Genomic DNA, 23,653 nt, shown 5'->3' with positions numbered 1-23,653 from the left:
TCTAATTTGTATTAGCGAAGTGAGCTTTGAATACCAGTGGGTCTTTTCTGACTTAGGTGACTGGTTCCCCAGGTTCTGATTTTGCTTATATAAAACATGGGCATGAAAGAGCCACCTTCACAGCTAAAATTAACCTCAGACTGCAGGTAACTTGAGGAAGCTTGGGGATGTCTGGACCATCAATCAACCTAACCTTCTAACACATATCATGGGACCCTAAATTATATGTCAGGGGTCTGAATTTGTTCCAGATCTTGTAAGACCCCAGTGTCCCTTATGCTTAGGAGATAATCTCCTTCTCTAGGTATAAGACAACTTATGGTAGTCCTTACTAACAATGGCAATGATACCTTTCATTAAAATGGAATCATCTCTTCATTTGTCCTCACTTTGAGATTGATTTTTAACAGTATTTATTCATACAACACAATATCTAGGTTACAGCTTATTTTTTTTTAAGTTTCTGCCCTTATGTTTTGGTATTTTTTCATAATAAAGAAGGAAATGGCAACCCACTCCAGTATTCTTGCCTGGAGAATCCCAGGGACGGCGGAGCCTGGTGGGCTGCCGTCTATGGGGTCGCACGGAGTCGGACACAACTGAAGCGACTTAGCAATAGCAGCAGCATAATAAAGAAATATATTTTCTTTTATGTTTTTATTTTTGGCTGCACCACGCAGCATGTGAGATCCTAGTTCCCTGACCGGGGATCGAACTTGTGCCCCTCCCAGTGGAAGTGCAGAGTCCTAACCACTGGACCGCCCAGGAAGCCTTAAATTTTTATAGTAGACAGAATTCTAGTTCAATTTTGGGTTCATCATTAGAACCCAAAGATAATGATAAATTATTTTAATAAAAATTGGTTGTGTTTTAGGCATTTCTCCAAATTCCCTAGCTAGTGAAAATATGCCTCCTATGAACTGTAAAAATAGCTTGGGCTATATAATATTGCCTGTTTCTTTATTAACTAACCACAGTGGACGTTTCATATAAAATTGTTGGTATTATTCATGTATCCAGAATTCCAGTGTTTATACTGTAGGCTAATGTTGTGTGTGTACAGCTAAAACATAAAGGATTTATACTTTGATAAATTTAAAACTTTAGCAAGTATGTTTGTGCTATACTAAAAAAGAATTAACAACTATTATAATTATATGGACCCTCCACAAGGTGATAGATAGAAAAAAAGAAAACATGTGAAGATAAAGAATAAAATAAATAAAGATATAAAGTCAGAAGCAAAATAAAAGTGAGCCTAAAGGACCAAATACAGATCAAAGTTTATTTCCTGTAATCCCACTCAATAAAAATGACTAAATATTAGATTGGAGCTGATGACACATTTATTACAAGTAACACTTAATGCTGCGAAATTCTAGGAAAAGAAAAAAAAGCTAGACAGTTCTTTGGCAGTTTCTTTACTGTAATGGGATTTCACTTGTAGCTAAGGAGGAAGATACAGCAAATGGAAGAGATTGTAGGGATGATTGAAAAAAGCAGGAACGTATTAGACACAGACTTTCTGTAGATCAGTGGTCCTAAAGCCCAGCAAAGTGGCTGGTGTTTGAATTTTCTTATCTAAACAGTTGTAGTTTTTGAAGACTTGAAGTGTGCATTCAACTGCAGGAATCTGATTTTCCTGGTTGTCTGCTCTCACTGCAGTGAAATTTGGTGACGGGAGGGCTATTCCCTTAGTAAGGATGACTTCTTAGCAGTGTCAGCTTCTAGAATGGACATTACAGGCTTTGCCACAGCACTGGGTCAGGCTAATTCAGCGTGATTCAAAAGGATCACTCAAAAGCCTACGCTCTGGTCTACAAAGAGCTTAATTATTACAGTGCAGTGACTGTGGTCAGCACCGACGAAACAAACCAAAACAATCACTGAAAATCCAAGCCAAGCATCACTTCAAAACACTTAGAAGTTCCATCAACAGAGGAATGGCTAAAGAAGATGTGAGATATATATGCAATGGAATATTACTCAACCATAAAAAGGAATGAAACTGGGTCATCTGTAGAGACTGTCATTCAGAGTGAAGTAAGTCAGAAAAACAAATATCATATATTAATGCATGTATGTGGAATCTACAAAAATGGTACAGATGATCTTACTTGCAAAACAAAAATATAGACACGGACCTAAAGAACAAATGGATGGACAGAGAGAGGGGAAGGGGGTGGAATGAATTGGGAGATTGGGATTGACATATATACATTATTAATATTATATATATAAAATGGATAACTAATGTGCTCTGTGGTGACCTAAATGGGAAGGAAATTCTTAAAAAGGGGTTATATGCACATACATGGATTTCCCTGGTGGCTCAGTGGTCAAGAATCTGCCTGCCAATGCAGGAGATGAGGGCAAGAGTTCTCAAGTTTGATCCCTGGGTCGGGAAGATCCCCTGGAGAAGAAAATGGCAACCCATTCCAGTATTCTTGCTGGGGAAATCCCATGGACAGAGGAGCCTTGTGGGCTACCGTCCATGGAGTCCCAAAGAGTTGGACACCACTCAGTGACTAACAACAACAATAAATGTATATGTATTCACTTTGCTGTCCAGTAAAAACTAACACAACATTGTAAAGCAACTATATTCCAATAAAAATTAATCAAGAAACAATTAGGAGTCTTCACATGACAGAAAAGCTATTTTCCAAACATCTTATTATCCAGTATAAACAGTCTCTGCTAACTTATTTTCAAAATCGGCAGAGACTTGGAGTGTGCTTGTTAGCATGTATGGACCATTAGCTTGTTTGAAGGCATGAAGATTCAGTGGTCCTCCTTTGGGCTAGCACAGTTCCCTTAGCTGCCTGGAGGTCTTATGGTGACGAACTGCAAAGGTCAAATGCGGGTGCTGAGAGGTGGGCGGGGACTGGAATAAACAGCCCTGGTCAGCGAACGACTTGGGAAAGAACATACAACCATCTGGTGGTTCTGCTCTTCCTCCAGGAAGTTAGACCAGAGCAAAGAGGATGTCGGGACTTCACAGGGGTGTCCCCTTAGCCACCGTGGGTGACATTCCAGGTGTTGGAGATCTATTTCCATCAGGAATTCATTTTCTCACTTCTCGAGGCCCGAAGTCCGAAATCAAGGTGTCAGCAGCGCCACCTTCTGGGGGATCCTGGAATTTACTGACTTGCGCCTGCACATGGCTCCAGGCTCCGCCTCCAACCACACAGGGGCCACCTCTTCTGCGTTTCCGCGTCAAACCCAAACCTGTCTCTTTGAGGACACATGTCATTGGTCTCAGGGTCCACCTGAGTGATCAGGATGCTCTCCTCTCAAGATCCTGAACTTGATTACATTTGCAAAGACTTTTTCCAAATAAAGTCACATGCACACATTCTAGGGACTTAAATATAGATATCTATTTGTGGATACACTGTTCAATTCACTCCTTCCTTTCTCTTTGCCCTTCATTTTCTTAAATAATGTGCTCCCCCCGTTTCTGTCTTTTCTTCTTTCTTTCCTTCTTTAGTTGGAGACTCAGGACATCCATCCTTTCTGGTTCTAACCAGAAACATTAAAATGGGAGCTGACCCCCGTCCTGTGGTGAAGGGCAGAGGGGCCGCTTACTTAGCAGCTGACGGGGCTCCCTGGGGTGAAACGGGGTGGAGATATGAATGCTGCTGCTCACAGCCGTTACTGAGTATCTCCCTCACCCCACTTGTATGTTGAGGTCCTAGACCCCATTACTCTAGAATGGGGTCTTATCTGGAAACAAAGTCATTGCTGATGTCATTATTTAAGATGAGGTCATACTGGAATAAGGTAGGTCCCTACTCTAGTATGACTGGTGTCCTTATAAAAGTGAGCAACTTGGAGACAGGCACATATACAGGGGGCATGTATGCTAAGTCGATTCAGTCCTGTCCGACTCTGTGCAACCGTATGGACTGTAGCCCACCAGGCTTCCCTCTCCATGGCGATTCTCCAGGCAAGAATACTGGAGAGGGTTGCCATGCCCTCCTCCAGGGGATCTTCCCGACCCAGGGATCAAACCCACATCTCTCAATGTCTCTTGGATTGGCAGGTGGGTTCTTTATCACTAGTGCCACCTGGGAAGTCCATATACAGGGAGAACGCCATGTAAAGATGAAGGCAGAGATCAAGGTGATGCTTCTATAATTCAAGGAACTCGGAAGAGGGCCAGAAAACACCAGAAACTGGGGGAGAGGCCTGAGACCGATTCTCCAGCCGAGCCTCAGAAGGAACCAGCCCTGCCTACCGATACCTTCTCACCTCCAGAACCCTGAGACAATAGTATCTGTGGTTCGATCCACCCAGTTAGTAGTACTTTCTTAGAGCAGCCAAAGAAAACAAATACAGCGGGCAACATTCATTTGGATTTAGGCTCAGGTTTAGAGCCGCTCCTTTGAAGAGACCACAGGTAACAGTTAGCTATCTCATTTTATTTGACAAATATTCACATATCCTCTGTTGTATGTGATCCTCTGCAATCTGCAATTTCACTTTTAGCACACGTAGAACTCTTAAAGGACCTCCCCACCTTCCAGGTCCGTAAGTAAGAGTTGGAGGCAAAATAAGCAAAATCAAATTAACATTACTTAAATAAAAATGATGGTTCAGCCATGACGCCAGCTGTGATCATCACCGTCCTTTACCTGTGGATTCTGCTTCATCCTACTCTGTGAGAAGGAAAACTGGCTCTGCGCTCCCCGGAATCAAAGGTACACAGGCCTGGCTCAGGACGCAAGGAGGAGCTCCAGACCGATTTCTCTAGAAGGTCCTGAACAGCCACAGAAGGCCCAGGTGTCTTCCTGGGGATACTCTCTCATGTGACCAAGAACAGAAAGTCAAGTTCAAATTCTGTCCTCGTGAATTTCAGGAGCATTAATAGACTTCATTTGGGTGCATATCTCTGTGTAGAAGGTCATGGTTTTCTCAGGGAAGTGAGTGATGGTAAAGGGTGTCTACCTTGGAAATGAAAGACTGAGCTCTGCACGCTGCAGAGAAGCAGAGGAAACTGCAAGGCACACCTCCACCCGTCCAGGGAGGTGATACTCACGAAGCGGCTGGGACACTGATTCTGAAGGACGCAGGAAATAAGTCACGTCATACTCGCTTTGCTACCAACAGCAAGACATAAAAAGCGCTTCCTGTTTTTTCCCCACATAAAAGGCATTATGCCAGGCTCTGGGTTTACAGCCAGGCCACTAACAACCAAGGGGTTTCTCATCTACCCAAGAGAGGGATAGAAGGTGTGTAGAGTTAGAAGGACAGGGAATTTAGGAAGCGTACGTCAATACTGTGACAGTGCTTTTTGGGAGGGCAATAAAAACAGGAAAATCAAATGTATCCGATCGCTTGATCCTGTGAAAGAGGTCTGAATATGCCTCAATAAATGCAAATCAGTCTGATTTTCCTCCCTGTAGAATTAACTGCGGGGCTTCCCTGATAGCTCAGTTGATAAAGAATCTGCCTGCAACGGAGGAGACCCCGGTTCAATTCCTGGGTCGGATAGATCCGCTGGAGAAGCGATAGGTTACCCACTCCAGTATTCTTGGGCTTCCCTTGTGACTTAGCTGGTAAAGAATCTGCCTGCAATGTGGGAGACCTGGTTCAATCCCTGGGTTGGGAAGATCCCCTGGAGAAGAGAAAGGCTACTCACTCCAGTATTCTGGCCTGGAGAATTCCATGGACTGTATAGTCCATGGGGTTGCAAATGGTGGCTCAGATGATAAAGCGTCTGCCTGCAGTGCGGGACACCCAGGTTCGATCCCTGGGTTGGGAAGATCCTCTGGAGAAGGAAGTGTCAACTCACACCAGTATTCTTTCCTGGAAAATCCCATGGATGGAGGAGCCTGGCCGGCTACAGTCCATGGAGTCACAAAGAGTCAGACATGACTGAGAGACTTCACTTCTTCTTAGAATTAACTGGGAGCACACGCCGGTGTGTGTCACTCTGCCTCTGACCACATCTGTGGCACCCCTCCCTTACCAGATGAAACACATACTCATCTGGGACTGGCTGTCAGAACCCCTGCAGGTATTGGGAGCTCTCTCCTCCCTCTGGCTGACCCTCTTGTAATTCTGTGAATACTGCACCGGAGTTGAGTCTCTGGGGCGTAACTCCTGTTGTTCTTGCTGTTGTTCCTCCATGGTTTGTCCCTTTGTCTGGTTACCTCTGACTTGTCCAGGCTCAGCTCGGGGGTCACATCGTTTAGGAGGTTGCTCCCGTATCCTCTTCTCCCAAAGATGCTTCGGCTCCCCTGCCCCCTCCAATCCAAGCCTATCTCTCGCAGAACGCAAGGGTCTGTTCACCTCAGTAACCTCCTTGAGGAACTTATCGCCTGAGCTCCTGGTGCCTGGGACTGGCCTGGATGGAGGTGGGCATTCCACAAACACTGCACTGAATGATGCACCACCCAACCCCTGCATCTAAACAGGAGCCATGAACAAAGAAAGCACAACCTGTTCAACCCCAACCAACGCCAATGCCAGTAAGGCATCCCAAAGGAGGACTTAAAACTGAAGCACACGCTCTTCCCCAAGTGAAGGGAGCTGCTTTCAGAGCTTTGAACGATATCAAATGCAAGTCCCAAATTTAATGTGATGTTGTTTTATTTTTACCATCAAAATCTTGCAGGCATATATTTTTCGGTAATGCGTTGAGTTGCCCGGGAAACCACAAGGGTCTAAGCAGATGAAGGGAAATGGTTTGAAGAGAACTGGCTACAGGAGGGCTTTAGGAGCATTCTCTCATGGTGCCAGCAGCCACCCCAGGGATGCCCATTATACACACGTGAGCTGCTGGAACTACCCCACACCCTGGCGTGAGCCACAGGGAGAGGACGGTGTGCTGACCCAACCATGGATGAGGGGGTACATCTCGATGACTTGCAGGGGCCGCATCTGCTATTTCCAGCTCAAGTCATCTGGCCTCACAAGCAGTGCTCTGATGGGCTTCCTAGTCAAACCACCTAGTCAGGGTGGTTTCTGGAATTATCAAAGACAGGGGTTAATAATGCTGTTGAGGAGAAGTGGGGTTTGTCAGGGCTTTTTGGAGAGACGTCTGTACCGAATTTGGAGCCGTTTTCCTCAGTTTTGGCATTATGACTATTTGGGGTTGCATCATGCTTTACCGTGGGCAGGGCTGGGGTGGAGGGCGCTGTCCTGTATGCTGGATGGCCAACAGCGTCCCTGTCCTCTACACACTAGATGCCAGGAGCAAACCCCCTATACCGACAAAAAGTGTCTCCAGACTTGGCCAAATACTGCCTGGGCAGGGGGAGGGGGGATGCAGAATGGCACCTTGTTGAGAGTCACTGCTCTAGAGACTCAGGAGAAACAGATCTTCATCATCTTGGGCTGATGTGTAACATAATAATACAGACTGGGCAGCTTAGCTGAGGAGGGGCAGTCCAACATCAAGGTGCTGGCAGGCTGGGTTCCTGGCATTCCAGGTCTGTAGACAGCACTTTTCCCGGTGTGCTCACACAGCCTTTCCTCTGTTTTGTGCATCCTCTTCTTATAAGGGCACTAATCGCATCAGGAGGGCCTCACCCTCATGACCTCATCCATCATAATCACCTCCTAATGGTCCCATCTCTGAATACAGTCAAATTGGGGGTTAAGGCTTCACTGAATGGATTTTGTGGGGGAGGCACAAACATTTACCTTATAACACCAGGTAACCATGCTTCCACAGGGGCTCAGAGCTAAAGAATCCACCAGCAATGCAGGAGCCTCAGAAGACGTGGGTTCCATCCCTGCGTTGGGAAGATCCCCTGGAGGAGGGCAAGGCAACCCCTCCAGTAGTCTTGCCTGGAGAATCCCCATGGACAGAGAAGCCTGGCAGGCTACAGTCCATGGGGTTGTAAGGAATCAGACATGACTAAAGAAACTTAGCACACACCAGGGAACCCCTAGAGATGGGTGAAGGTGAGTCACTTTCTAAACATCACGGGACAGTCATAGCAAGTTACTGATGAGAAGATTCTGTTTGCTAACGTCTCCTTGTGTCTTTTCTGTACTTCTTGGTAACCTCATGAGCCCCTGGAACTTCACGCCTCATGGGATTTGTGTGATTAGAGGGGCAGACACGGGCTGTGATTTGCTGTAACTGACATAACACAAATTTCTTGTCAAATTTCCTCTCTCACTTGTCTCCAGAGTGTAATATAAGAAAAATAAATGTCTAAACATGCACTGGCATGGATGGTGTACTAACTTTCAACCTGACAAATCGAAATGTTAAGACTTGTCAAATGTGTTATGATAACTCCCTTGCTCACCAGCTGCAGGGAAACAGCACCCTCCCCAAGAAGATCCCAGGGAGCCCTTGAGTTTTTTCCATGCATGAGGCACATTCACCATCTACCAATGCAAGGCTGGGGCTTCCCATGTGGCTCAGTGGGTAAAGAATCCACCTGCAATGAAGGAGATGCAGGCAGATGCAGGTTCAATTCCCAGGTCAGGAAGATCCCCTGGAGGAGGGCACAGCAACCCACTCCAGTATTCTTGCCTGGAGAATCCCATGGACAGAGCATTCTGGTGGGCTGCAGTCCATGGGGTTGCAAAGAATTGGACACAACTGAAGTGACTGAGCACACACACACACACGCGCAATGCAGTGCTGATGTACGCATCTATCCCTTATCTACAAGGCTTCCTAAAATTCCTTCAAGTCTGGAAACACTTTCCATTTTCCAGACAGTCCCTTAGGCACGTATGTGTTCAATAAATAATTGGTTTCAAGACCACTTGCGCAAAAGGAACATAAAGAGTGCTTTTTCCTTAAGCAAGGATTATCTCACTGCGTATCTCTCCTGGAAGTTAGTCAATTTAAATATTAAATTTGTTGGCCCTAGTTATTCAGTCTTAGTGAAAATATATAGTGTTTTCCCCTGTGTGATTACAGACTGCAGTTAACAAATAATGGTGGAGATATTTCCAGTGCCAGGCTCATAATGGGGTCCAACAAATGTTCAATGAAAGAATCCAATGACTTCAATAAAGCACCTTTTCAATAATATCTTCTTAGCAATTTGTTTTTTAAGTGGTTTAGACAATAGAATTGTGTACATGTTATTAGTCTGTGGAGTTCTAACTGAATGCTCTTTTTCCTTTCCTCTCTACCAAACTCTGATGTATTTCTTTCTCCTTTCAAACCATATATTTCTTTTCTCTCTCTTCACCGAGGTCTGCGAGTCCCTAGATCTTAAGACCAAGAATTCATGAATACTTTTTTTTGCAAAAAAACATACTTAGGGGTATCCACCAACTCAGGTCCCAGTGGAAAACAGATCCTCAGAGACAACAAATTATGCTAACTCTTTCCTGTGGGCCAACACTCTGAGTGGGCTTCTCAGGTGACTCAGCGGTAAAGAATCCGCCTGCCAATACAAAAGACACAGGAGAGGCAGATTCAATCCCTGGGTTGGGAAGATACCCTGCAGTAGGAAACAGCAACCCACTCCAGTATTCTTGCCTGAAAAATTCCATGGACCGAGGAACCTGGTGGGCTGTATTTTGCAGGGGGGGGGGGGTGTCCCAAAGAGTTAGGCATGACTGAGCAACTGAACACATACACATGCACACACCCTGGTTCTTATATTTTCTGCACAACTGATGCCCCCTGCTACAGACTGGCCTATCTTTTGATAGAGAAGGGAGAAAAAAAAAGTTTATGGCAGATAATTTACTCCAAATCACCTGGTTATGTTTAGTTTTATTTCAACTGTAACTAAAATGCAATTTTAAAACAACACTTAAAATCAGAGTTTTGTCACAAGTTTCACGGAGAGATGGAACTTACAAATGGACAGTGGTCAGACCACATATAAAAGCAGAACTTTGATCCACAACCTGAAGCAACCTGCCCAGGAAAACAGCCTTTTATACAGTAAACTCAGAAAACCAGCCTGCTCTAAGGTAGACTTACAGGAAAGTCACGTTATCTCTCGTGACAATCTGGAAAGCTAAACAATCATTTCTGGAACAACTGTCCTCAAATGGCTAGTACTTGATTAATAACTGGCAGCGTGAGCTTCCCAGGTGGCACAGTGGTAAAGAATCTGCCTGTCAATGCAGGAGACACAAGAGATGCGGTTTCAACCCCTGGGTTGGGAAGATCCCCTGGAGGTGGAAATGGCAACCCACTCCAGTATTCTTGCCTGGAAAATCCCATGGACAGAAGAGCATGGTGGGCTCTATAGTCCATGGGGTCACAAACAGTCAACTTGGGGACTAATTGAAAACCAACTGGAGAAAGTCAAACATGCCCCTAATTAATCACATGGGATGGTCCTCTTCTCCTTGGCCCTCCTCCAGCTTCCTCAGGCCAGCAACCTCTCATCGGGGCCCCCAGAAGTCTCCCCTTTTCTCCGCTATGAAGCTTTCCAACTACCCTGCCTGCCTATGAGTCTCGGCCAAACACAAGTGATGGTGGCTGACTTCCCTGCTACAAGATGCTTGGAACACACAGCCTTCGCTTTTCTCATTTGGTTGGTCTTTGCTCATTTCTATATCACCCACTCCACCAGCACAAGCAGGTGTGCATTCTTATGCAAACCTCCAGGTAGGCTGGTGGCTCTCCTTCCCAAGGGTCTCAAGGAGGTTCCTTATTAAAATATGCTGCCATCTCTAGGATGGATGTAGAACATGCAGAAAGATAAAAGAGCGAATTGAAATTGAAGAGAATTCTGAACGGGAGACAAGCAATCAGCCATACTACAACCCGGCTAGGATAAGGAGCAGGTAAAAAATGGACACACAACTAACTCCGTGGTTGACTTCACTCATCATGGTAGGGGGTGCAGATGAACGGACCAAAACCTGGGCCTTGATGGACAGGAGCTTCAACTACACAGTGAATCACGGATTCAGTCCGTGCATTTGAAACTTCTCCTGGCATGCCTACTTCTAGTGGGAAAAAAAGTAAGAAATAGAAAATACAGACCTTTGACACTAATAAATAACTCTGTAGGGTATATGGAAGTGTTCTAACATTAGGAAATCAGGATGACAAGAGATTTTTTTTCAATGAGAACTGAGACATTCCTCTCTGCTCTTATAGAACTTAAAGCATGATACTAGTTGTTTGTTCATTCAAAAAATATTTATTGATAGTCTGAGATTTTCTTGGCCCTGTTGTTCAGCCACTAAGTCATGTCTGACACTTGCAGGCTCATGGGGTGTAGGCCGCTAGGCTCCTCTGCCCATGGGATTTCCCAGGCCATATCCTCCTCCAGGGGATCTTCCTGACTCAGGTATTGAATCCGAATCTCCTGCTTTAGCAGGTGGATTCTTTACCACTGAGCCACCAGGGGCCTCAGACTCATTCAAAAGGCAGACAGGAGTGACATGACCAGACCTATGTTCCAAAGCAATTGAGAATAAACTTCAAAATAAACTTTATGTTAAACATGCTCAAGTTTTGCTTATTCATTTCAAGCCGTGTGTTTAAAGGCCTTGTCACTCTGTTATGCTTATTTTCTGTGCATTTCCACAGCTGCTTAGAGTGTGCAATGTGATCTGAACATCTGGGAATAAATATACCAGTGTGGTTTCTTGGGCCAGGGCTTGGTCTCCACCTGAATCACCCTGTCCTTGAGAGCCGAGACCCCTGCTACACTCTCCACACCTACTTGGGAAGGAGTAATTGAGTGTGGCTGGAGAGGTAGGGACCCTGGTGCCCAAATGCTGCTAAAGTTACATGAAAATTAATTTTGGGTAATTGACAGCTTGGCACTATCTGCGCTTCTATCTCCCCTCAGTGTCATCTGGCTATCCGTCCACCATGAAACAGAGCAGTCCTGGAGATGTATGTTCCCTTTCAGACTACAGAGAATGGAAACCCTCTGCTTCCAACTCCCCATCACCCCTTCGTGCACACACATCTCAGACAAGGAGGCTCCACGTCAGCTGATGGTCTCCAGGAACATCACCTGATGATCTCATCGTCCTCATGAATGGCGCTTACCACTCCAGGAGACTCTAGCCCAGGCAAATAGCTTGACTGTTATGGAACCTCTGGGAAAGGTCCATGAAGTCTCCCGTGAAAAACATCAACAGATGGTCTGTGCCCTGTGATGCTCTGAATTCCTTTTTCTGCCAGTCCTGAACTGTGGCAAGTCCCGGCAGTGAAAGACCCGCGTCAAACAACTTCTATGCATGGGAGTGCTAAGTCACTTCAGTCGTGTCTGGCTCTTTGTGACGCTCTGGACTGCAGCCCACCAGGCTCCCTTGTCCATGGGATTCTCCAGGCACGAATACTGGAGTGGGATGCCATCACCTCCTCCAGGGGATCTTCCTGATCCATGGATAGAATTCACCTCTCTTATGTCTCCTGCATTGACAGGTTGGTTCTTTACCACCAGCGCCACCTGGGAAGCCTCAAACAAACTTCTAGAGAGTGTCATACAGGTGAAATAATCAGACAGAGAAGGAGAAATATCATATGATATCCCTTATAGGTGGAATCTAAAAAGAAATGATACAAATGAACCTACTTACCAAACAGAAAGTGTCTCACAGACTTAGGGAACAATCTATGGTTGCCGAGGGGAAGGATGGGGGAAGGGATAGCTATGGAGTTTGGAATCGACGTGGACACACTGCTATACTGAAAACGGAAAACCAACAAGGACCTGCTGGAGAGCACAGGGAACTCTGCTCGGCGTTGTGTGGCCGCCTGGATGGGAGGGGAGTTTGGGGGAGAATGGACACATGTATAGCTGGGTCCCTTCACTGTTCACCTGAAACTGTCACAACATTGTTAACTGGCTATATCCCAATACAAAACAAAAAGTTAAGAAAAACAAGCTTCCAGAAGACCTGACGTCACCTCACCCTCCTAAGACACTGACAAAGCTCCATTGAGTGGTGCTGTCCTTTGCCAAACTGAGCAGGAAACAGCTTGGTTTCAGTAACAGCTGTTCTAATGAGATTGGGGGAAGCAGCCTCGGACGCCGTTGAGCACTACGTTTTTTTTTTTCTCATGAGAAATTCAGGTGGAAAAGGGTGTTTGAAGCAACAAGCCTTTTGCCCTTTGCCTTCATTAGGTATGCTATAATAATTATCAATATTACATAACACAAGTTTTGTATATTTTCATTAACAAGGTGTTACTTGTGGTTTGTGCCTATCATGCTTTTTTCCTCCTATGAGTTGATTTATTTTTCTCCTATTTAGCCTACACAAGAGACAAACAGGGCAACAGTTTGGTTTTAGAGTCAATCAGCCTCTTAATGATGTGACTGGATGCACACAGTTTTCCGAAAGTTTCAGAGAGAAATTAGAACAAGAAAAGGATTATACACAAGATTGGCTATAAAGCTCACTGCCAGGCCAACTTCACCTCAGACGGCTCATCGATTTAGTCTCATTTGAAACTTACACTAAAGGTGCTTTTCTTTTTTCTTGTCAAATAATTTCTTTCCAGGTTTTGATGGTTTTGTAAGTGGAGGCAAGCTTATCAAAGAAGTATCAGAGGAAAAGAAAAAGCTTAAATGGTGCCATGAGTGAAATAGATGAATTTCAGTGTCTGTAGGAGGAGGCTGAGCTCTTTGGTATAAAGCAGAACAGATTCAATACCAAAGGAGGAATTCAACGACACTGGAAAATGCAGTCAAATCCATCCAGGGAATCCTCATCTCAAAGGATCTGCCTAAAAATGTGCATTTTACCTGCAATTTTTTGTGGTTCACTGGAGACACCGTGAGATGGTTCTTTTTGTTGCATCACAAAGATGGTACATGAACAACAGCATATCAAAGAGAGGCACAGGTGGAACCCCTCGGAGGGTGTGAGCCAGTGAGTGAGTAAAAGTCGCTCAGTCGTGTCCGACTCTTTGTGACCCCATGGACTATACAGTCCATGGAATTCTCCAGGCCAGAATACTGGAGTGGGTAGCCTTTCCATTGTCCAGAGGATCTTCCCAACCCAGGGATCGAACCCAGGTCTCCCACATTGCAGGCGGGTTCTTTACCAGCTGAGCCACAAGTACCCGGTCACAAAACGTATTTGATCTGCTACTTTGCACTCATGTGTCTGAATCTGTTTCAGGCATGCTTGTTTTGGTCATTAAGCCTTAGAGACCTTGGCAGTTCTTTCCTCTTAAAATTAAGGAATAACAAAACAGGTTCTTTCTTTTTATCAAGCTCTACACATGTGCAGGTTAATATAATTATAGGTACCAGAGATTCCAGCTCCTTGGGTTGTTTACAGTTCTTCATTGCCAACACTTTCTCTCAGTGTCCCATTATTTGCCAGTGGGCTCCTTGAGAGAATAGAGATATGATGGCCCAATAGAAAGTCTTTGTGAAAGGAGTATGTTTTTCACTGGGAAAAAATTTTAAGCATCTGCATAAAAGAAGATTTGTGTCTACAATAAAGTGAAAAATGGGCTTTGGAAAAAAAAGGCCTCATTGCAATAGGCCTGAGATAACTTTAAACTGAGAGCTTTTAACCTGTTTCTCATAGAACAGATGCACTGAATAACCATTGCCTAGGAGCCTCCATTGGACTGGGGGAAGCCCATGGAGGTGCAAAAGCAAGTCAGATTCTACTACTAGAAATAGTACTAGTTAGAACTGGTGATGCTGCTCTTGCCGTGAGGCCTAAGACTGGTGATAACTCAGTTAACCAGGGTTTAATTCAGGGTCTCAAGTATGGTTCCAAGTACTCTTTATGTCTTTATTTCTCAAGACTGTCCTTTGAGATCGACACTACGTTTATCTCCATTTCAAACATGAAGAATCAAAGACACAGAGAAGGGGAAGCAACCTGCCCAAGTGATTTAAGTGAGAAAGTGAACAATAACACCTCCGATCACTGAGCCAGAGATAAAAGGTCAGCAAGGAGAAGTCAGTCAGCTAGAGAAAGACGAACATCACATGATACCACTTACAGGTGGAATCTAAAAAATGATATAAATGAACTTATTTACAACACAGAAACAGACTCAGAGACTTAGAAAACAAACTTATGGTTACCAAAGGAAGAAGGTGGTGGGGAATAAATTACGAGGTTGTGATGAACATATACACACTTACACAACTGATAACCAACAAGGACCTACTGTATAGCACAGGGAACTCTACTCAATACTCTATAATAACCTATATGGATAAAGGATCTGAAAAAGAATGGATATATGTCTAACTAAACCACTTTGCTGTTCACCCGAAACTAATGCAACATTGTAAATTAACTATATGCCAATACAAACTTAAAAAAAAATTTTTTAAAAGGTCATCAACAGGAAAACATACTAAAAGGTAATATCAGAGCTACCAAGGGCAAGAAACACATTTCTGGTTACCTTCATCAGGAGTCCCCTGCAAAACCCCATCTCATGGTTCTGGCTCACGTGTATCAACTCTCAGGCCCAACCTGATAGCTCATCCTATTCCTTGCCTCCCATCCTCTGAATCACTATTTCCTCCCTTGGAAAGAGAACTCACCCTTGGTCTGGCTCTGCTGTGAGTGAAGTTTGTAAAAGCTGAAGGCTTGCTACACAGTAAATACAATTCAGTATTTTCTAGATGATTCAGGGTCTCTGTGAGAGGCATCATTTACTTTTCTGTATTAAAAGAATATTATCCTAAAGAGCTATTTGCACCACTCTGCTATTTAGTCACTAAGTCGTGTCTGACTTCTGTGACCCCATGGACTGTAGCCTGCAGTCCATGGGATTTCCCAGGCAAGAATACTGGAGTGGGTTGCCATTTCCTCCTCCAGAGGATGTTCCCAACCCAGGGCTTGAACTCGCGTCCTCTGCATCTCCCTGCATTGAAGGTGGAGTCTTTCCCAATAAGCCACTAGGGAAGCCTTGCCCCACACTAAGTGGTCCCAGTTAGTTCTGTGTTTATATGTATCCAAAAAGTAGAGACATTGTCATCGCATCACACTGTCTATTTTTGGTATATTACTTTTAATGTACTCTCCAAGGTCAATCAGTAGACTGAGGGCTTTGAATTGGTTTTTGAGACAAGGCACGGGTTCTGTAACAGCTACTTGGCTGGCTGAAGCTTTAGTGATGAGAATGATCAGAGCTGCCACCTGTCACGTGAATGCTGGCTTGAGGTCTGTGCGTGCGTGCTAAGTTGCTTCAGTCGTGTCCAACTCTTTGTGACCCTATGGATCGTAGCCCACCAGGCTCCTCTGTCCATGGGATTCTCCAGGCAAGAAAAGTGTAGTGAGTTGCCATTTCCTCCTCCAGGGGATCTTCCCAACCCAGGGATCGAACCCGCATCTCTTATGTCTCCTGCATTGGCAGGCAGATTACCATTAGCGCCACCTGGGAAGCCTGGCTTGAGGTCTGGCAAGACCTAAATCATCTCTCTCCCACCATAGGCTTGACTGAGGAATGAATGAAGTGGAAACTTCCGAGAAAATGGGATTAAGGACATAGGAACTGGAGTTACAAGTAAGGCTCCCTAAACAAATACTACGACAATATTAAAGGGACACAGTGGAATGACATAAACATTTATTTTAAACGGGAGATGTCTGGGATACAGCAGATTCAGAGACAAGCCTTTTGGAGCCCCCCTTATCTGACTAATCCCAGAGATTTTTGAGAAGGAAGTTGCCATCAATCCTCTATCTGGGGAGCTTCCAGCCGAGAAGGAGAATGACCATTAGTATGGTGATGAGAAATTGCATGTATACACTTTATAGAAGCTCCCCTAGAAGCCCCATTTTCCCTTCCTTTCCACTATTAGGCTGATATATAAAGCATTACTCTTGGTTGTTCAGTGAATTACTCAGATTATTGAGTACCCTGCATGCATGTGAATAGATACTGTCTTTTGTCCTGCTACTCTATCGTCAATTAACTTGCATTCCCTCTTGTTGCCCCTGACCCCTAAGACCCAAGTGGATAGAAAAGTTTTCCTCCTACAATCTGATCTGAAGCCAGTTGCTGGGTATATCGAGGCAAGCCAGTGGTGGCTGTTTTAGAGGTTGACTGTGCTTGGTGGTACCACACTAAGTGGTCTTTTGGCTTTGGAGAAAGAATGCCCATGTAGTGAAGAGCAAAGGCTGGAGATATTGAACTGCTACTGGCCTACATGTGAGACTGCTGGGGATGGTGATGTGCGTCAGGACTGCAGAGAGGAACGCCACAACCGCCTGGCCAGACTGGGCTCACAGTGGGCTCACCGATGGCAGGGCAACTGCACCATCAAGTTGCCTTTGAGCTGGTTTCCTGGCTGCAGAAAGAAGTTGGAGTCCAAGGTCACAGCACAAGTGGTCATGTGGGTTCTTAGACACACCAGCTTTTGAGGATTGGGTCCTGGGCTGGGGACCCTAGGCCATGGAGCTGGGACTGGGCTGTCTCCTATCATTCTGCTTTTGCTAAAAATATGCTGGAATCAAAATTAGGTGTCTTGGAGAAGGAAATGGAAATCCACTCCAGTATTCTTGCCTGGAAAAGTCCATGGGCAGAGGAGCCTGGCAGGCTATAGTCCATGGGGTTACATGCCTGAGCATGTGTGCATGAGGGTGGAGGGGGATGGGTTGGTAACAATAAACTGGTAGGACTGGAAAAAAAAATTGGGTGTCTGAGCAGCAGATTTTATTTCTGAGAGTAAGTCCTTCACATCTCAATATTATTAGTGAATCTTCTTTAGAGAATTTAAATAAATGCCATCTTTCACTCATAGCCTCCCTGGTGGCTCAGATGGTAAAGAATCTGCTTGCAATGCAGGAGACCCAGGTTTGATCCCTGGGCTGGGAAGATTCCTTGGTGAAGGGAATGGCAACCTACTCCAGTATTCTTGCTGGGAGAATCCCATGGACAGGGGAGCCTGGTGGGGGTCCATGGGGTTTCAAAGACTCGGACACAACTGAGGGACTAACACTTTCACTTTCAATCATAGCACCTAGCATGAAGCCTTTAATATGGTTATCACTCAGTGAATATCACTGACTGAGTTAACTTGGAGTATTACTAAAGAAATATTGAAAAACAGACTTACAGATATTGAAAACAAACTTAAGGTTACCAAAGGGGAAATGTGGGGAGAGAGGGATAAATTAAGAACTTGGGATTAACATACACATACCACTTACTATATATAAGATAGACAACTAACAAGGGCCTACTGTATAACACAGGGAGCTCAATATTCTGTGATAACCTATATGAGAAAAGAATCTGAAAATGAACAAACCCATGTAGAACTGAATCACTTGCTGTATATCTGAAACTAACACAACACTGTAAATCAACTATAATCTGTAAAATTTAAAGAAAGAAATATTGACAAGTGAGATGCAGAATAAATGTAAATGAATCTGGGAAAAGTTTAGTTCTATTCCTGTATTTAATGTGTTATAAAAGCTGATATAGTTTATATCAGTTCAGTTCAGTCGCTCAGTCGTGTCCGACTCTTTGTGACCCTGTGGACGGCAGCACGCCAGGCTTCCCTGTCCATCACCAACTCCTGGAGCTTGCTCAGACTCTTGTCCATAGAGTCAGTGATGCCACCAACTTATTTCAAAATAATGACATTTCCTCTCCAAGTTGCTTGTATTTTTTCCAAAGCCCCCGATTGTTTCATTATTTTTAGTTTTTTTACATTTTGTTTTAATAAGACCCCTATATCGCAGTCGGTCAGTCAGTCTCTCAAGTTTCATTTTTTTTAAATTTCTTTTTAAAATTGAATTACAGTTGATTTACAATTTGTGTTAGTTTCAGGTATACAGCAAAGTGATTCTGTTATACATATTTTCCTTTTTTCAATTATTTTCTATTATAGGTTATTACAAGATATTGACTATAGTTCCCTCTGTTACACAGTAAATCCTCATTGTTTATCTATTTTACATTTGGCAGTATGCACCTGCTAATCCCATACTCCCCATTTATCCCTCCACCACCTCCTCTTTGGTAACCATGTTTTCTTCTACAAAAATAAGAAACGCTTCACTAATTTGTGTGTCATCCTTGCACAAGGGCCATGCTAATCTTCTCTGTATCGTTCCAATTTTAGTGCACGTGCTGCAGAAGTGAGCACTGCTTCTGTGTTTTAAATTCATGGGCTCCTTGAACAATCTTAGTGGCACTTGACCTAAGTCTTCTGAAGATACTAATGCCCTTTAGTAAATAAACATTTAGGGTTCAGTACGAAGTGGCCCAGCAAGCTTGAAAAGGGCAGTGTGTGTTTATAAGAGGAAATTGCTGGCTTAGGGGGAGCTAACACAGTAGAGTGAACAGGATCTTCGCCCTGACTGGTGTCAGAACTGCCTGTGGAGCTTTGGAGACAGAGAGATGATCAGGCTCCACACCAGAGACTCGGCCTTAAGAAGTCTGGGGTCAAGTCAGGACATGTGTCCAGGTTGTTCCCAGAGGTGATTCCATGTTGAGCCTTTCTCCGTTAATCTCGGTGTGTGGAGTCCTTGCCTGGGCTGTATTGCTGTGACATATGTCTATCTATATATCTATGACTATATCCTTTAACCTGCATTATGGAAAACCATATACCTCTGCCAACACCCTCCCTCCAGCTTCTCAGTATATGGCAGTTGTCTCAGGATGCTATCAAGACCAGAGAACAGCCTCATTCATGGAGAAGCTAGGAAACTAGAGGACACAGGAAGCTGACAGAAGAATATGGACTGTTTAATGGGGTGGGTTGTGTGGACCATCAATCCTACAGAGCTGAGTCTCAATTATGAGCAAACAAACGTACAAATTCTGTTGAGAATTTGAAAGCAGAACCACCATGACTTTCCATTTTTGCATGTGTCACACGAATCTCTCAAAATGGCCTGGGAATAAAAATCACATTGCTTACAAAAACTCTGGTGGCCTACAAAATCCAGTTATATATAATATTAAGAAAATCATTCACCCACAGTCAACTAAAATTCAAATGAATGAAAATAGTACTCAATTTATAAGAAAAAGTCACAGAACTCTCTGCTTCCAATATCAATATCTATATCCATGTGTGTGGGCTCAGTGGCTCAGTTGTGTCTGACTCTTTGAGACCCCATGGACTGTAGCCCGCCAGGCTCCTCTGTTTATGGAATTCTCCAGGCAAGAATACTGGAGTGGGTTGCCATTTCCTCCTCCAGGGGATCTTTCTGACCCGGGGATCAAACCCACATCTCTTGTGTCTCCTGCACTGGGAGGCAGATTCTTAACCACTGGACCACCACAGAAGTCATCTCTATCTGTATCTGTACCCATCTCTATCTATCTGTCTATCTATAAACAGAACTGTAATTTAGTTGAATGTTACTTAGAATTGCAGAGGAAAGAAGAAGCAAAATTTTTTTTTTCTGCCCAATAAGGTAAGCTTGACTACAAGGGTCTCCAGTGGTCTTCTATCAATTAGATTTATATCTCTTGGAAGCATTTCTGTCACTGTAGGTTATTCTCACTTCTAAATGTTTGACAAACTCTTCTGCCAAGACCTGCACACAAGCAAAAAATGGAAGATAAGTTCACTCCCAGACCATTTGTATGAATGGTATCAAGGGGAGGTAGCTACTCCTGCTGTGTTTATAAATGTACTAGCAAAGAAGCATTTCCATTCATTTTCATTATAATATACTCCACGGATAAATAACTTGGCATTTCACATATGCATCCCTAAAACAATGTCTGCCACATGGAAAACTGAACAAGACAGAATGACTAGGCATACTGTCCTATTCACAGGGATTCATTGGTTCCCAGAAGCACTATGATAAGGGATGACTACACAGACACACAAATTACTTGACAAGTGAAAATTTCAATAGCAAAATGTGACTATGCAGAACAATGAGCCTTAGGAAATAAAAGCAAAGCAAATAATACCCAAGGAGAGAGTCTAGACCAGTGGATGGAAATCCACACTGCTCATCAATCTCAACTGACCTACCCTCTCCCCACCCCAATGCCATATTTTCTCCTGGGGTGGATTATAGGCCTGATACCTCAACTGTAGTGTATGAATGTTGTGTGTGTTTAGTTGCTAAGTCATGTCCGACCCTTTGCGATCCCAAGGACTGTAGACTGCCAGGGACCTCTGTCCATGGGATTTTCCAGGCAAGAACACTGGAGTGGATTGTCATTTCCTTCTCCAGAGTGTCTTCTGGACCCAGGAATCGAACCCGCAGCTCCTGACATGTTCCTCTACATCGCAGGCAGATCCTTTACCGTTGAGCCACCGGGGAAGCCGTGTATGAATAAGCTCTGCTTACTGTCCCTAAACAAGTAAGACAAACTTCAGAGTGCTCAACAAATATGACCTATAGATAATTCTAAAATTATTTGAATGCATATGGTCTTATATCTGTCAGTAGCACTCACAAAAGAAACAACATTATCTCTTGTCTGTTTTACTCAAAGGGAAAAAAAGAATACAATTATGGAAGAAACCTATCTTCAGTTAATAAGCCAAGAAATGCCTGTCCACCCGTGGCTAGGCATTTTATTTTTGTATTAGGTTTCCTGTAGCTGCTTCTGCATTTAGGGAAATAAAATAATTGGACCATGACTTTAAATATCTTTTTTCCCCCCACTGATGATACACCTATGAATATATCAGTTGTGAGTATCAAAGCCATTTCTCCCATTTTCTACTGGGCATTTCCCCTTTTGTATCTAACAGACATTTCAAACTTTCAGCCTTAAACAAAACTGATTCTATCAGCTTGTGTCCAGTTTCTTTTTCCTGTCTAGAGGGTTTTGCATCCCATTCAACAAGGCCTGCTGGCTCCATCTTCAAAATACTTTCCCCTCCCTCTTTGCTACAGCTCTGGACCACGATACCATGATCTCCTTCCCAGACTCTAAAGTTAAATCCTCACTGACCGTCTTGCTTTCCGACAGTCTGGTCTCTGACCGGCAACCAGAGAGGACTTCAAGGACCATAAATTCCATCATGTTCTTACAGCCAAAAATCTTCAGGTCCCCTCCCTAGGCTTAGAGGATTCTTTCACTCACCGTCACCACCTCCAACTGATCCTGCCTCATTTACTGTCTATAAAACACTGACCTTCTCACCACCTTAGGCACATGCCAGGCTCCCTCCTGCAGCGTGGATTTTGCTCTGTTGCTTCTTTTGCCCAGAAAACTCCTTCTCCAGATAGTTTAACATTTGGCTCTTGTCCATCCCTGAGGATTTGCTCGGGTGTCACCTGGTAGAGACCTTTCCTGACCACTCACTCACCAGTTCCCCTCCTTGTTCCACTCTAATCCTGTAAACTGTTTTGGTCATATCCAACGCAGAAGGTGAATGCTGTTTGCTTCCTTTTGTAACTGTTTGCATTATTGGACCATGCATTCCAGGAAGCAGAAACTTTGATGCTCCACTGGAATGAACACATAGTAGGCACACAACTTGTTGTTGTTGTTCAGTCACTAATTCGAGACGGACTCTTTGCAACCCCATGGACTGCAGTATGCCAAGCTTCCCTGTCCTTCACTATCTCTCTGAGCTTGTTCAAACTCAAGTTCATTAAGTCAGTGATGCCATCTAACCATCTCATCCTCTGTTGCCACCTTCTTCTTTTGCCTTCAATCTTTCCCAGCATCAGGGTCTTTTCCAGTGAGTCAGCTCTTCATATCAGGTGCCCAAAGTATTGGAGTTTCAGCTTCAGCATCAGTCCTTCAGCATCAGTCCTTCCAATGAATATTCAGGATTGATTTCCTTTAGGATTGACTGGTTTGATCTCCTTGCTGTCCAAAAGACTCTCAAGAGTCTTCTCCAACAGCACAGTTCAAAAGTATCAATTCTTTAGCACTCAGCCTTCTTTATGTCCAACTCTCACATCCATACAAGACTACTGGAAAAGTCATAGCTTTGACTAGATGGACCTTTCTTGGCAAAGTAATGTCTCTGCTTTTTAATACGCTGTCTAGGTTTGTCATAGCTTTACTTCCAAGGGGTGTCTTTTAATTTCATGGCTGCAGTCATCATTCTTAGTGATTTTGGAGCCCAAGAAAATAAAATCTGTCACTGTTTCCACTTTTTTCCCATCTATTTGCCATGAAGTGATGAGACCAATGGGATTGATGCCATGATAAACATTGGTCAAATGATGAATGAGGAGATAATTAATTCCACATTTCCAAAGTCAGCAGACAAGGAGAGAATTATGCTCACCTCTTAAAGCATCCAGCTATTTCTTAGCACAATATCTTGGCAACTGTATTAAACCATCACATCAGACATTTATGGTATGAGGACTGAATTGTGGAGCTTCCAGTCTGAGAGCCAGACTTCGTTCTATTTAATTAGTCCCCAGGAAGTTTCAAATACTCTGCTTATTGTCTCAATAATGATACTTTCTATGTAGATAAGAAATTATGATCGAGCATAAAATTCATACTGTAGTCTTAATTAGCTTCAAATGTAATCCTTAAATCTTGCCTGGTGTTTCTCAGCACGCAGTTGGCTGCTTTTCTCTATGTGGTAAAGCTCCCCCTAGGGAACCGCAGCTCAAAAGTGGTGTGTGAGCAAACAGGTTGTCAAAACACAGCAAATCCATCAGAGAAGCACATTCTCCTAGCATCCACTCCTGGCCAGGTGGGAGCAATGGGAAGGTTGTATCTGGAGTCCGCCAGGGTCAGGCTACCTGGGGGCAGAGGTCTCCAAACTGGGTCCTGCGTGCCTGGGGACTTCGTGAAGATTCTCTGAGGGAACGCAGGGCTTGGAATTTTCAG

At 44.1% G+C, this 23,653-nt stretch overlaps 1 protein-coding gene and 1 non-coding gene across 4 annotated transcripts in view; both read right to left on the bottom strand.

Annotated features, from left to right (window-relative positions):
- Positions 1-23,653, bottom strand: part of CTNND2 (catenin delta 2) — a 1,052,534-nt gene that overhangs the window by 72,145 nt on the left and 956,736 nt on the right. The gene's annotated exons all lie outside the window — the stretch shown is intronic.
- Positions 18,901-19,007, bottom strand: LOC145519236 (U6 spliceosomal RNA). Its single transcript, XR_014063653.1, has one exon. It is a non-coding gene; the product is annotated as a U6 spliceosomal RNA (small nuclear RNA).

Source organism: Giraffa tippelskirchi, chromosome 8 (assembly GCF_054371585.1).
Source record: "Giraffa tippelskirchi isolate mGirTip1 chromosome 8, T2T-mGirTip1v1.2.pri, whole genome shotgun sequence".
NCBI classification, from domain to species: domain Eukaryota; kingdom Metazoa; phylum Chordata; class Mammalia; order Artiodactyla; family Giraffidae; genus Giraffa; species Giraffa tippelskirchi.
This window is presented reverse-complemented; position numbering and strand designations above follow the sequence as displayed.